General features: G+C 36.4%; 1 protein-coding gene across 21 annotated transcripts in view; it reads right to left on the bottom strand.

Annotated features, from left to right (window-relative positions):
• Window positions 1-16533, bottom strand: part of LOC149610716 (uncharacterized) — a 97385-nt gene that overhangs the window by 23718 nt on the left and 57134 nt on the right. For 4 of the 21 annotated variants that reach the window (XR_016376532.1, XR_016376536.1, XR_016376531.1 and 1 more), the window contains exons 2-6: window positions 13414-13452; window positions 13208-13344; window positions 4973-5098; window positions 4123-4537; window positions 67-3405 (exon numbers count right to left, since the gene is read on the bottom strand). The exons of 1 other annotated variant lie outside the window; for it this stretch is intronic. The gene's annotated coding sequence lies outside the window, so the exon portion shown is untranslated. Of the gene's footprint in view, window positions 1-66; window positions 3406-3876; window positions 4538-4972; window positions 5099-5322; window positions 5434-9229; window positions 13345-13413; window positions 13453-16533 lie in introns of those variants that run through there. 16 more of the 21 variants (XR_016376539.1, XR_016376533.1, XR_016376534.1 and 13 more) reach the window with 16 other exon arrangements.

Below are 16533 nucleotides of genomic sequence, written 5' to 3'. Positions count from 1 at the left end.
TGCTTAAAGGCATACTATAAATACTAAAATTTGTTAACGGTATGTTTGTAAATAAGCAGACTTTACCATAAACATCCGCCAAGCTCTCTCAGAAGCAACCACCGAATTCGGCTTATCGCGAAATGGTTTGCGGAAGTCACGTCAGAAAAGTGCTACGTTACCATGGTAACGTTTTCATAGGTGTTGCCTTAGGAGAAACGAAAGGTCAATATTTTTTCATCATTATATTGCTACAAAACCAACGAGTCAGAACAGATCGTAACATATAACAAAGTGAAAGTGTACTGTTTATTAACTTGAATGCTTTTTTTTGCTCTTTAGGAGCGTTCCACCATTCTGAAAGCTTTCCCTGTTGGGAGAGAATTATTTTGGTTTTTAACCTGAAGTTGAAACCTCATAGCATGATTTTAATCATGCCGTTAGGAGTGTATTGGAATAGCAAGGCTCTCGAGGTATTGCTGAGACACTGACCGGTGCAAGGACCATGAGAAACGACTTGCTCCTTTTTAAATTTTCCATATTTTTAATTTTACACGGACGCCATTTTTTTTAATTAAAGGCCAGTTAAATTTATAAAATTGTATAGTTAACGATTTGTTAAAGAAGTTGGCTTAATCGCTATATATGATAAAATGAACGTTTTTACGAAGACAATTAAGTCTAAGAAAATCGATTGGTTGCTATTGGTGCATTTTCAACAGAACTGGTAAGCCTTGGTCTCCACAAATAGCAAACAATCTATTTTTTTTAAAACTTTATTGTATTTTAATTTTTATCATGTAAGTAATGATCAAACCGAACTTTAACAAATTCTTCGGGAATATACATTTTTAGAAATTTAACTTGACAACACAAACGCCTTCTTTCGAAAAAAAATGGCGTCGAAAAAACTTCTCCTAAACCACGCCTATGACGTCTCACATTCGTCTCTTCCTATTGGCCCCCCGCTTGTCTTTCTTTGGAAAAATAGAAACCCATTTCCTAGATTACCGCCTAGAAAACGCGAAAGTTTGCGGCAAGTTAGCGCTGAGAAAACGGTGCACTACGAGGATTTTCCTGCGTTTTGGGCCAATGAAAACCAGCCTTAACTCAACACAAGGTAATAAATATATTTATCACAAAATTGATCAGGCTTCAATTAGCAAACCTTTTTCCTTAAGGAGTGTAAGTTAAAAAATTGAACAAATAACAATTTTCTCTTTGATCAATCTGTAGCGGTAACATAGTTAAATCAAGAAAGTGCAGTATTATAAATAATAATGTCGAAAATGTTGGCTATATTAGCTTTGTTGAGTAATGAAAGTCAGGCTACACACTAAATGGTGCATTCCCTTAATAAGAACTTCATTGTAATAGAAATATGTGTGCATATATACTGCTTAAACGGGAGCCATACGAAATGGACTTGCACGGCCATAATTTTGAGATTTGATACAAAAATCAAACTAGTTGACTTATGTACCGTCGTTGGAGCTGCTACATACGGTGGGCTTTGCTGCAATTATCAGCATTTTTTCAAAATAATCCCTGTACATTATAAACTGCGAAAAAACAAATACACTTCTTAACACTGTTATATAGACTTTGCAATTATTACGGTCTTCACTTGACCGAAAAAACTACTTTGCAGTTGGACGTCAAACGTCAGACTTGTTTCTTACGTTGTCGCGCAGCGTTATAGCGTAGTTCATGCAAATAATGGAACCAAGGCTTAACAGATAAACTGAACACTGCACTAATTGCGGCCCATCTATGTCTTTCTTTTTTGCAATCTTTGTTTCTACTATCATACAGATTTGAATTGTTTCTAATCTCTTCAATAAACCTTTCAGCATTGAACTTCGGCATTCTCAGGGATTTGTACTAATTACTGACTCGATTAGGAACGAAATAAGTAAAAACATGGCGGATCACGGACGGTCTCTTCCGAACACGCGTGGTCGAAAATAACGTCACGACTCTAGCTTATTGCTGGTTGGCTCGCGCTGAGCGTTAACGTTGAACACGGCCGAAAAAATAGAAAGCTAATATCGCCACACTCGACGTAATTTCTGTCCAGCGTAACTATGTTTTTTTTTCGGTTGTCGCTTGACGTCGGGCGAAAAGTCGTGATTTACGCCAAGTGAAAACCATGCTTAACACTGTTATACCAGAAGCCGATTAGGCTTTACACATGAAGTACGTAACATGTGCCTTGGGGAGCTACACGATATTCTCTATGCTCCTAGGAAAGAACCTCCCCTTACGCGGAGGGAAATAGTTCAGTAACGCGGCTCCTTCGGATCCATCGGATCCTTCTGCCTAAAGAACCGATTTACCACGTACCTAAATTCGAGAACTACTATAAAGACTGAGTAGGGTATCTAAAATATTCTTTAGATAAAACTGTTCACAATACCAAAGATTATTTGGGAGTAAGGCGTTAAAATGTTATCAATCTGGGTAGCTTTTGCTTGGACTATTTAAGACGCCAGGCATCTGTTTTTTACGAGGAATGTTTTCTGTTCTCGCGGTTACGGCGAGCTCGGCCGCCGGCGGTTCGGGAATCGGGATACCGCTGTTACCTAGACAAGGCCTAGTGTAGTTTTAGAGTCTATTATTGTTCGCAGAGCTATTTTTCTGTTGAAATTAGGGAATTAGTATAAATATTGAGTAGAGTGTCTGAAATATTCTTTAGTTAAAACTATTCACAATACGAAAGATTATTTGGGAGTAAGGCACGAAGATCCTATCAATCTGGGTAGCTTTTGCTTGGCCTATTTAAGACGCCGTGCATCTGTTTTTTAATGAGGTATTTTTCTGTTCTCGCCGTTACGGCAAGCCCGGCCGCCGGCAGCTCGAGATGCGCCGCTCGGCCTCAGCCGCTGATATCTAGCCAAGGCTTAGTGTAGTTTTCGTGTCTAATTTTATTCGCAGAGCTATTTTTCTGTTGAAATTTAAAGAAAATCTTATCATATTTAGTTGAAGACTAAGTAAATGTCTCAAAACATTTCGAAACTTGAGCTTTAAAACGTTGAATATTTTATAACGACTACGGAACGGTACCGCAAATTCGCCTTCCGGGCCTCCCGGTTATGTCGAGGGCGAGATCGAGTCGAGGTCCCATGCAAGAAAATAGTAATAGCCGTCGCCTATTGGTCTGGCATTAAAGAGGTTATCTATGGTTAGGGGGATCATGATTGGTTAAAAGCTTTTTTGTTCGTCTGCTTAGTTTTTACTTCGGGAATATCATGAAATCCATGATCAAAGCTATGGAAAAGTGGGACTTACGTACTTTATGTGTGAAGCATAATCCGCTTTTGGTTATACTGTATAGACTTTTGTAAAAGTAAGTAGTGGTTTTTCATGGAAAGGTAGCGTACCTTTCCAGTAAGTAGCAGTGTTATTGGTACACATTCGTATAATCTGTGAAATAGAAGAATAAAGAATTATTGCTTTGTTAAATTATGTGTTGGCCTTCACTTGGCTAAACTTTTGCAAAATTTAGCTTTTAAGTTTTCAATGGAAAGTTTTCTTTCAACACTGGATCATTTTATAATCTTACCATCATGAAAAACAATTACCTTCATTAACTAAAAGACTAAAAAATAGTTCCTAAATAATAAAGAGTTTGAAAAAATATAGGTTAGCACCCGTCATTAAAAAATCCTTATGGGAAAATGTGCTGTAAACAATTAATTCCGAAATTTCACTTTTAAAAACAATAGAACAATCAACATAAGCTAAACCCATATCGCATTTTAGAGCCGGCCTCCTGTATTCTTAAGCGTGTTAATTAAAAATGTCTTTCCAAACAAAGACTTGAAAAACTTAAAAATAAGTGAAAAAATGGATTGGCTCATAATTTTAGCTTAAAAGACAGAGTATAAACATCAGTTAATTGAAAAACTTGTTAATATTTTTTTTATTTTCCCAAAAAATTATTATACATGGAAATTTGGAATTATTTTTCATATTTTCATGTTCTTTTGCGTCTTACCAAGTAGCACGCGTTGATAAAGAGAAGAGCTATTCCCTCATGTTCAATTTTTTTTTGAACCATGTTTTCGCTTATTTTTCATAGATTCTTTCTTTAGGAAATATTCAAGAAATTAAATTAAAACCAAATTAGATCTCACTCACAATGAGTATTATATTCGTAACTTGTAAGATACTCAGGGAAAGGCAGATAAAACCAGACAGAATTAAGATAGGCAGCAAAAGCTATACGCTTTTGGCAGCGCAAAGAATCTAAAGTGAGGTGTCGTGCTATCGGGGCAGTCTCTCTTCTGGTCACATCACAATTCCTTCATTTTTATGAAAACAACATGGCGATTCAGTCACAATTTTGGTCTTAAGATTTAGCAAGTATGGGTTTTCACACCTGTTTTAGGTGTCATTGTTTGTAGTCACGGTCAATAACGAAACGTTAAAATGGCGAGTCAGCATTATTAAGTTCGTTTCATTATTTGAAATATTATTTTCAGGTAACAAGGGTGTGCAATTTCTTAGAGTCTTCCTTCAGAAAAAGTCTCTATGTACTAACAATTTCCGTTTCCTAAGTTTTTCAATAACGATTGTTACCGAAATATCTACTGACGGCACCAGTATCAGCAGAAGTGATATGAGACCAGAAGTACTGAGCTAACCAAATTCTTCACTCGGCGAAAGTGAATATTCTTGATAACACACCAACGGTTGGCCCTCTGGTGGCGGTTTCTGAATTTTCCCTCCAAAACGTGAGACGCTCGTGGCGGAAGACGGCCGAACTAGATTCAAGCATCCGCGTCCGTGTTTCGCGGCTTTAGGTTGAGGGGAAGGGGGTAGAAAATGTTTTTGGAACTCGACCAATTTTTTTCTCTCTAGTTTTAGCGCATGGGAAGCGGCATAAAATCCTCAAATTTGTTCACTAGTGCCAGGATCTACTATCAATGCTAGAGCCCTTCACTTCTAGTCTCATCTCACTTCTGGTATCAGCCAAATATCAACTGACCAACCCAGTTTCACTCAGCCATTAAAAAACCATGTAAGTTTCATCCAAACATCAAGGGACGAAGCTAGTGTCATTCCATCATCACTGACGAAGCCAGCATTATTCAAACATCTACCGACGAAATGCCTACAGATGAAAACAAAGAGAATGATGTCGAAAGGTTACGGAAAACAACCAATATATTAGGCAACAATAATGTTACTGAAATATATGGACAATCTCGTTCACTATCGAAAGAGCTATCGCTTGGTTAATTATCTGCCAGTTTATACTATATACAGTCCATTTGTACTGGATTTAAAAACATTTTAAACCTTTTCCTCTTTTAAAAGTAAACCAAAATCCACTACCAATGAACACGAATTTCCATGCTGCCAGTTAATTAAGCGAGATCGCCTTGGAATTTTCTTCCGTACCGTCACAGTGACATACTTCAAAAGGGAACTACACTGTTAGAAAAATGAGTCCAATGACTGTCCAAATTTGCACAAAGTAATCCAAATTTGGATGGCAAGTGATGTAAGGGTCCAAAAATGGTAGTTTTAATCCAAAAATGGATGCTTTCGATTCTTGGTGCTTAAACTATCCAAATTTGCACAAATAGTCCAAATTTGGATGGGAAGTGATGTGAAGGTCCAAAAATGGTAGCTTTAATCCAAAAATGCATGTCTTCGATTCTTGGTGCGAAACCCATCCATATCTCAACATAAACACCCTAGACTCGAACAAAGAGGGGTTAATGTATATAAAAGGGTTAAGGTAAAAAAGGGAGAGCGAAATCATATTTGAGGATCTCCTACATAAATATTTACCTATTTCTCATCAATCATTTCTCTTTATTGATAAGCAACTGCAGAAGTTGAAACAAAACACAGACAAGAAAGCCTTCCCCCAGAGAGGTAAAAAAATACTGCCCTACAATATTTCAGAGAGTCACGCTTGAAACATCTTTTGGTCATTTACCTCAAAACTTCTTTATTCCGTTTTTATTAACTAACGATATCAATACTCGTCATACATTAAATTTGGAAAGAGCTTCATGTCTTAATTACTCGCTTTATATAAACTATGAAATGTATCCAGTGACCCAATCTTCCTTACTCGTCCCATATAAACTTTGACTACAGATTTTTTGGTTAAGATAGGTTTTTCTCAAATATTTTATTAAAATTATTCGATATTATTTATTTTTATCGAGAGTTACTTATCATACTTTTAGTTGTATCGCTTTAAGAGAGGTTTACCCTATTATCATTTGAACCTAGCTATTATTGACGTTTGACTCCTAGAATACGCCTCTTTCGCGAGTGTCTGAAAGACCAGAAAATGGTGTAGTTAGATTGGGGACGACAGAAAAGAGAATAGTGGTCAGTGTAACTTCCAATATTCCACAATTCCGCTAACTGTGAATTTTGAACACATGAACTGTGAAATTGAGAACACTTTTGTTCAGATTAGGAATCTGCGAAAGCAATCTCTTGGGGTGTAACGACAGACAGATAGGCACACACAAAGACAGATGGATACGTCGAGAACAGAACCTCTCCATAGCATACATCACTCGGTGAAGTAAAGAATCTAGCATCCATATTGACTTCATATGAGCCAATTATTTTTCGACATTTGTCCAGTGTTGGTTAGGTATTACACCAATATGGGCTCGATATTACTCCAATATGGGCTCGATGTTAGCCCAATATGAGCTTGATATTAGTCCAATATCGTTTAGAAATTTGTCCCATCTTGTCTTGAATTTAGTCCAATATTGGCTTGATATTTTTCCAATATTGGCTTGAATTTAGTCCAAAATTGGCTTGATATTAGTCCAATATTGGCTTGATATTAGTCCAATATAAGCTTGATATTAGTCCAATATTGGCTTGAAATTAGTCCAATATTGGGAGGATACTAGAACATTTTTGCCCACTTGCGTAAAAATTGGATGACATCCTGACCATTTCTGGGTAATAATTGATCCCTTAATAGATGATTTTGGATCCAATTTTGGATGAGACTCCAAATCTGGCTTATCATTTGACCGTCCCTTTTTGGACGCAAATTACGTTATCCAAAAATAGACGAAAAACTGTGCTGTCTCAGAGTCAGCCGTTTGGATCCATTTACATCCAATTTTGGACAACATTTTTTAACAGTGTAGAAGGCAATTTAAATTTTGGGGGTCACAAACGCTCGTGACGGTATTGGCCACAACATTCCCTAACATCTGTTAAACATGTTTTAAAAATGTGGTAATTAAGTGATCCATCTTAAATCCTTTAAGTATAAAGAGCAAGCTTATTATGCAATTATTTTTGATGTTCGCATTTAAGCGCCCAGGTTCATGTAAATTTAAACTAAGGAAAACCTGTAAAGTTCATGTAGATTGAAAAGTCTTCATATCTAAAATTATTGGATACACACGCCAGATGTTCTCTCTTAAGAAAACAAGGCGATCAAACATGAAACTCTACTTTATCCCAGACTTTTGAAAATGGTCTATTCCCCATGTTAATTTTATGTTCGTGTTTCGAGGTCAAAAGCTGTGAGTTTTTCTGAAACATAAAACCAGCCTTGGAAACATTTTTTTTTTTCAAATTAAAGGAAGGTAAGAATTTCTCTCAAATATTTATCACTCTTTAAATAATCATTCTTTATTAAAGTCGTTATACATCTATCTACCAAAGGGATGTCCAGTTTTCCTAGAATTATTTTGTTTATGGACGAAATACATACCCCGTTTCATTTATTCGAAAGATTGCCATTCCCCACTTAACCGCGAAAAAATTAGAAAACTAGGGCTTTCATACAGCCGGGCTGCCAGATATCTGGTGCCGATACCTGTGCAAAAGCGGTCTATGTGGTTTCGTGCACTGAACGCATTGCCACTCTTTAGTGTAAGGGCCACTCACTCACTATTTCCCAACGTCAATAGTTAACAAATCAGTAACGTATGAAAATACACTCTTCTGGTGTGATTTTATAGTTCGGAATACCAAAAATAGTTCCTGTTCCGCATTATTTGAACGTTTTTCCCTAGGATCCCTGATATTATTTAGATAATCCTTGGTTAGCTGAGACGTAGCCACAAAACCGATAGTAGAAAACTAGAAACGTGGTGTAACAAGGATAAGACGTTTTCAAAAACGCAAAATAATAAATAGTGTAATGTTTCTTGTCAAAAATATTTACTCTTTGTCAACTGTTACAGTTTTCCTACCCCCATTAATTTAACGGTGTATCTAATGTTAAAGTTGTCTTTTTAAAACCTTTGATCCCCATGTGAAAGAAACAATTTCCTTTTAAAGCCTTTTGCTAAGTCATATTTTCCAAACTGTATGAAAGCCATGTAAGGAAAAGACTTTTATTGGTTTTAAAAATGTAAATAAACGCAAAAAAATATATTCCCTAAAAACAAACAACATAATCAGAAAAGGTGAATATCCTTAAACTGGTTTCTATTCGCCTTGAAATACATATAACGTAAACTACTTACCTTGAAAATTGTATTGATAGAAATGAAGCGTTCCTAAAAACAAGTAGCATTACGTATTGTAAGATCTGCGTGTGTTAGTGTAACTATAAAAACAATGTCAACAAATACCACAGCAGAGAGATTTCAATTAAATTTCAGAATTTATAAAAATAGAAAACATAGTCAACTCTAAGAACCTGCAGAAAATAAAATGGATTTTACTTATACCAGAAGTGGTATGAGACTAGAAGTGAAGGCATAGATAATATACACAAGGATCGGAAGGTATGCCTTCCGTAGTGCATCTCTCTTTGCCGCGCTTGTGCAGGGGGGCCGCGCGCCAAACTTCTGCAGTTGACTTCCGCTTATGCGCAGACGAGGTCTGCCTGCTCGTTTTTCGCGCCGCCCCGTGGCACCCGTGTGACCCCTTAATCTAAACCGAGGCTTAGGATGTTTTTCAATAATTATGGAAAATACTAAACCTGACCTTTAAGGGTTATGTTTCTTTTGTTTCTAGTAAGTAGTTTATAGTCAGTTAAAACCATAGTGCCAAGATATGCTCATATGATACTATAAGATGATAACCGATAGGCCTAATGTTTATATAAAAACTTTAAAGAATGCACGTGGGAAAATTTGTTTTTCCACACGTGCATTATTTAACCATGATTCTACGCTGTACGCATGCGCTGGTTTCCGGAAGTAGAACCTACCCACTTTGTACAAAGCGCGGCAAGCTCTGCCCCGACCTTCTGATCCTGGTGTTTATTATCTATGGTGAAGGGCTCTAGCATTGGTAATAGATCCTGGCACTAGTGAACAAATTTGAGGATTTTATGCCGCTTCCCACGCGCTAAAACTAGAGAGAGAAAAATTGGTCGAGTTCCAAAAACATTTCCTACCCCCTTCCCCTCAACCTAAAGCCGCAGAACACTGACCCGGCTCCTTGAATCTAGTTCGGCCGTCTACCACCGCGAGCGTCTCACGTTTTGGAGGGAAAAATTCTGAAACCGCCACTAGAGGGCCAACCGTTTGTGTTTTATCAAGTCTTTTCACTAATGCCGAGTGAAGAATTTGGTTAGCTCAATACTTCTAGTATCATACCACTTCTGCTTATACGTATAATCACCTTTCCATGGAAATAGGCTTCGATCCAGCTCTTATTTTAAAGGCCGACTTCCAACGAAAACGGTTCTAGCTAACTGAAAACGGAGCATCGAGACTAACAATGAAGCGACCGTGCCGATTTTCGAATCCCCGCTGGGTCAAAAGTTGGAAGGGTTCTCGCTAACTGAAAGCCGTGCAATGTGGTTCTAGCGAACTGAAGATGAACAATAGAAATCCTTTTAAATTTATTTCCTCTCGAATTTTTGCTTTCCCCTTAAGGAAATTCTCTATTGTGTATCTTTAGTTCGCTAGAACCACATTGCACGGCTTTCAGTTAGCTAGAGCCCTTCCATCTTTTACCCCAGCAGGGATTCGAAAATCGGCACGGCCGCTCCATTGTTAGTCTCGATGCTCAGTTTTCAGTTCGGTAGAACTGTTTTCGATGGAAATCGGCCTTTAAAGCATGGTTTTCACTTGGCGTAAATCACGACTTTTCGCCCGACGTCAAGCGACAACCGAAAAAAAACCTAGTTACGCTGGACAGAAATTACGTTGAGTGTGGCGATGTTAGCTTTCTATTTTTTCGGCCGCGTTCAACGTTAACGCTCTGCGCGAGCCAATCAGCAATAAGCTAGAGTCGTGACGTCATTTTCGACCACGCGTGTTCGAAAGAGGCCGTCCGCGGTCCGCCATCTTTTTATTTATTTCGTACCTGATCGAGTCAATAACTAGTACAAATCCCTGAGAATGCCGAAGTTAAATGCTGAAAGGTTTATTGAAGAGGTTAGGAACGATACAAATATGTATGATATTAGAAACTAAGATTGCAACGAAGAAAGACAATAGATGGGCCGCAATTAGTGCAGTGTTCAGTTTATCTGTTAAGCCTTGGTTCCATTATTTGCATGAACTACGCTAAGTGAAAACGCTATAACGCTGGGCGACAACGTAAAAAACAAATCTGACGTTTGACGTCCAGCTGCAAAGTAGTGTTTTTCGGTCAAGTGAAAACCATACTTAAAACCTAACAATAGCTTAAAATTTCTTCAATTAGTATAAGAAATTTGGAGACGATATACTTCTTGAAGTGTGAATCTCTTACACTATTGTAGAGGTGCAAAATTAGTATAAAATTCAGAAGCGCTACTAAAGCTAATGTGAACGATGTACTTGTTCCAAATCTTCCTTTCCCGATACGAGCTTGAGCCGGTATTGGAGCTTATTTTAACCAGTTCCTAACCAAACTTGTTATCAGATCTGTACAAACATACACACACACGAAACTCCGTCCATGAAATCTATGTTGTATTATCAAACGTGGATAAGAATCATTTATTTGAAATATTTTAAACCCAAAATAGGTTTGCTTCAGAAGTTAATGTTCTAAATCTGAATACATGTGAAATCTCTACTTACTAATTGGCCAATGAATTTGGCAGTTACTTCTAAGACCGTGACTAGATCGATTTTTGTTATTGGAAAGTATATTCTAGGTGTTCCGAAAAGGTGGTAGGTCCGAATTGCAGAGGGTTCTTTTTAACTTTTGTTCTCAGACATTTTGCCGTCCAGTTCGCCGAAACAAGTCATGATTGGGTTGTTTTACCAACAGAGTCCCGTACTAACTATTACCATTAACTTCAGCATGTTTCGATGGAAAATAGAAACCGGGTAACTCCCCATAGGCATACTCCTTTAAAGTTCTCTCCCCACTGTGCTAGCCACCATCCTTCTATACATTGTAAAGATGTCCACCTATTGAGAAGCCACATGCATAGTGCGAATATAACTTCGTAGAAAAAGCTTAAATTCTTATTATTAAAATATTTATCATCTCAAGTTTTCATAAAACAGAAAAAGTTTTAGATGTAATTTAGATGAACTTGCTTTTAGAAATTTGCATCTAATGTTTTTAAAATTCAGAAAAAAATCCAATTTAATCCAAATTAAAAACTGTTAGTTCACAAATTATCATCCTCAAAGTGTTCATCGTTGTTCGGATAATTTAAATAATCGTTCGCAAAGAATACCCCATCTTATGGGTATAAGAAATATTACACTTTGATATATTGTAAATTTGTTTTGCTTTTGTGCTAAATTAAAATTAATCAAAGTTACTCGTGTGAGACCGTGCTTCACTAATAAGCGAGAAAAAGATGAAATTGTTCAGACTAAAAATTGAAGTATATGCGCAATTAATTTTTGGGTTTATACGGCTGTTAAAATGCAATTAAGAAACGCTCTTTTTCCCAAAAGAGGTTCACCATTGATAATTGATGTTGAAAATCAAGGCTATTGTTTTTGTTTTCATTTTTTTGTCACGTTTTATAATGAGTTCTACCAGGGATAGATTTAAATTTAGAAGTAGGAATGGAGAACGGTTAGTATTTACTTCAGTCCGACTCATAGCCCAGTATAGAGCCCCTCCCTCCAGCAAGTAACGGAAAGTTTTAAATTATCTTATTGGCTCACTTAAGCTACGTTTTGATGATGCTGCTGAAGGGGACAGCGAAAAATACCTAATTCCTTTTCACCTCTGTCGCTATGACCGGCCTCTTCTTTCATACCCCTCCGTCCCGTGGAAGGGGATCCGGGTCTTTGACGCGCGCCACCATTACTCTGTTCTCCATTCCTACTTCTAAAATTAAATCTATCCCTGGTTCTACATTTTAAAATAAATTTTAGTAGGTATGCATTTTACATGTTACATAGCGATGGAATTTCGTGTTGTTCAAGTAAGCTAACATTTTCATACAAAAAGAATGAATTGGTCAAATATGCAAGAGTAAGGTAAGCTTTGCCATATGTCGGAATATTTAAATTTTTTATTTATTTTTAATATTTTCGAACTCTTCTATGCTCTTGGTGCTTACAGAAAAATTAATATTCAATGCCCCAACGTTTTATAACTGCATCAGCGTTAATGCCCAGAGGTTCTAATGCCAAAAATACGCAAAAAATAATTAGTACCAATATTATTCAAACTTGACCCAATAAACGTAATATCCCATTACAAAACGATGAATAGGCCTTTATAGAAAGTTTTTACGGCTTGCGCACCTTGTTGATTTGTCCCGCCGCGCCTGCGCATTATAACAGCCATACGTCACCGAAATTCTCTCGGAAGTGACGTCACTAAACTCAACAACCAAGGCTTAGATCAAAATTCTTAAATAAATATACTTTACGTTAGATCTAATCATTATAAATTCATACGAGTATCAAATATCAACATTAGAATAGTTCGGCATAATATGAATAAGATTTGCTGGCACAAAGTAGAGAAACACAAACGAAGAACAAAAGCTTTAAAAAAAGCCCACCATTTTATCAGTCTGCTTTATCTCTCCAAATCTTGCCTCCAGTTCGTGTTTTTTATAACACAAAACTGGCTGAACTGAACTGACTCAGTTTGAACTACAAGAGGGGACAAGTACCCATAATTCCTTTAGAACTTTCTATAAAGGCCTATTTTCCACATTCTTACCTTAAAATTTACCGCTCAAAGCTGTTAGTTAAAGATTATGAAAGTGAAATGAACCCAATGAAATAAATTTAAAAAAAAAGAAAACGAGATTTTTCTGATTATTTCCCCCGTTCGATATTGCGAAAGAAACCGAACGTAGGCGCCTAACAGTCAACGTTTTTTCGGGAAATACCTGATGTTACTAGCAGCGGGGGTTCGTTGACTTTTGAATACGTGTTGTGTACATTTGGGTGAGATACTTTCTTGAATATTCGCATTCCTTCATTTAGCCGGCCCTCTTCGTATTTCAGATTAATCAGGGAAACGTATCTGAGATACAAAAAAGAAAATGTTTTGTACTAAAAATATAATTAAGATCAAAACACTGCTTTAAATTACTTTTCGTGCGTTTCTTATTTGACCTTTCCGAAAGATGAACTACAAAGATAGAAAAACCATGTTTAAGAATAACCAAGTTTTGATGATATTAACTTAAAAAAACCATTCTGTACCTGGCTACGTATCAGTATATAATTTTTGCAATAGAAAATAGTATACTGGTCTCAAACCAACTACAACATGAAATTCGCAACTACTGTATATACATATTTTACATGGTTTATCAAAATAAATTGGCCAGAATTGTTATTGTAGCTTTTGTGTAATGATTTTATCCCGCAAGAGTTCTCTAAGATGTATTATGTTCTAAGTTGTGCAGCAAAACGAACAACCATACTTATCATTGATTATATTTTATTTTATCTTTCATAATAATCCTTCTTCAAATTGTTGATTATAAAGCGGGCAATGGAACACACGTATCTTTTATCGTAGTCTCGACTATTTTTTGTTGTACGAAAGACGATTTTTATACATGGCTGAAGTCAAGAATCGTGATCCGTTTTTCAATAAGAAGGAAAATTTTAATATAATTTTGCTTTCTTCGTGCGTCTCGTAATTTTATAAATTAACTGCTCGTATTTTTATACACCATAATTCATTGGCATTTTATTTTGGCTGATAAATAAACATCCGTAGAGTTAACAACTGATAACATTAGGAAGGAATCGTAGTGTATTTTGAAAATAATTTATCGTGTAGGTAATAATCTGAAATTTTCAAGTAAGGTCTAACACTGTTGAAAAGTACAACGTTACTTTAAACATAAGTTTATAAGATATGTTCCATAAGTATGACACTACATATGCTTCGTAATGCAAGAGAATTACTGAATTGACTACACTCGGTTTGGTAATCAATAGTCTGTACTAAGCCTTTGACAGCGTCTCACCAGGCTTCGCTTTATGAGAATCTATGACGTATCACCTACGTCATTTCGTGACAATCTCTCAGTAGCCAGTGACAAACTTATGGAACATATCTTATATATAAATAAGAAAATGGCGGCGCAGTAGTTCCTTTTTTTTCATTTTAGAGGGCGGTCACACAGGTGCCTTACTGGCTCAGTGACCACGCATCACCTCGCCACTTGTTAAATAAATAAAAAAACTTATGCTTTAAATGGTTTATAATTGGGGTTTACATTGTCTGGATATGGCGGGAAATGTAGCGTATTATAGAACTGTTTGAAAATATTGCGTATGTTACATATGTTGAGTCAAAAATGCAGGTTTTAGAGAACAAAATAAATTTATTAACAGTATCGAATCATCTTAACGTTTAGAAACATCATTAAATTCTCCTGATTCATAGCTACTAATACTCACCAGTACTAAGAATGTGTTTTGAACAATATTTAATATTGCCTTATACGACCAAAATATTTATCGAAAATATTATTTTATAGCCCATGTTAAACAAGTTCACAAAACTGAACTAATAAAGTTATGAGATTTTTAGGCCAATAATTACTTAAATATTTTGGTAATGCCTTCACTTTCATAGCTCAATTTTTTCTATGAACCCATATGTATGATTTCTTGACTCTAGTGTGCTTATTATATCAAACTGAGTGGAAAGTGTCAAAGAACATGGGGGCCATGACGCTTAGTTACGGAGATTTTGGACTCCCTAAATCAAGGAAATAGTCTTACTGGTGGAGGAGGAGGAAGACACATCAGCCTGCCCATCTTGTTTAAAATATTAGACAATCTCGTTCGAAAGACGGCTCGTGTTTGTATTAATGCTGACGGTGGACATTTCGAAATATCGATGTTAACAAAATGCGAATAAAAGGTACCTTACTCTTGTACGTAAGGCTAACAGATGTTGAAATACTACAACACTTTCAATTGGCTTTGCTTTATCAATGTAGGCATACTTTTATCCATTCAACAGTACACATCTACTAGACAAAGGTTCAATAACGTTCCAAGCTTGAAGATCTTTGAAATTGTAAGGCCTAAAAAATTGGGCAGACTGATGTCTTACTCCATGTTTCAGGAGCCAATGTATGAGGTCCCATATCTCCGTAACTAAATGTTGTAGATCCCATGTTCTATGACACTTTCCATTCAGTTTGAACCAAAGAACAAACCCTTTCATTTATGTTATGCGTATCAGAAACACCCTGTGTTTACGGCATAGATGTATCACCAGAATGAATACTAAAGTTCAACAACTCTCATCATTACAACTTCCGCCAAAAAGTACTAATTATCGTTTTGATTGATTAGTAGGTGGCTTACCTGGAGCTACGATTATATTTCCGCACGTGGCTTCGTTTCCGCTTATTGAGAAAAATTACTTTCGGCAACTTATTTTATTTCTTCTTCCAACTTTTCCGTCAATTTTGAATCTAATTATGGACTGTAATACCTTGATATTAAATTTCGAGATGTGGCTATAAGTCAAATAAAATCCTCTTTAACGAGTCTCCCGCGGGGTGCGGCGCCACGTTTACTTCAATTTCCGGAGAACTCTACGAGTAATAACTTCAATTGAGGAAAATAAATATTTGGATTTAATTTCCAATTAGTAACGTAACTGATAAAATATTTTAGAGTTTCAAATGAGAGTGAATGTGTTAGACTTCCATGTATTTTAACTTAATAAATCAGCTCATAAGTTGCGTATTAATTAGAGTCCTTTAAATCGCTGTTTAATAGCAAAATAGCAAAAGTATATAGATATAAAAACAAAAAGTACACATCTTGGAAACTTCCTAGCACCGTGTAATATAGAGAAGCCCTCTTTTGTATCAGAATAGTGCCGACCCTTCTCTGCCGTGGCACAGGGAGCAAGCCGTGTGCCACGGTTCATAAAGTAGCAGACACTAGCTCTAGTACCAAATATTAACGTTTGGACCGCCAGCGTCATGTACTTATTTCTATTAACCTATGACGTCAAGAAGCTCTTAAGTTAACGTAGGTGGATGAGCGGAGGGTATAGTTTGCTTCTCAGTTACATGTCGTCTACAGTCAAAGGCAGGGAATTGATAATGAAGTGCACTTTTTGTTTTAATTCTATATACTTTTGAAAATAGACTATATAGAATGTTGCCTGTGCATTTTCATGCCGATACTAACTATATAGAGCTATCATAGATAATAAACACCA

Source organism: Phalangium opilio, unplaced genomic scaffold (assembly GCF_054372755.1).
Source record: "Phalangium opilio isolate 3A_F unplaced genomic scaffold, DU_Popi_V2 ptg000329l_1, whole genome shotgun sequence".
Lineage (NCBI taxonomy): Eukaryota > Metazoa > Arthropoda > Arachnida > Opiliones > Phalangiidae > Phalangium > Phalangium opilio.
The sequence above is the reverse complement of the archived record's forward strand: the minus strand, read 5'-3'. Positions and strand labels throughout refer to the sequence as shown.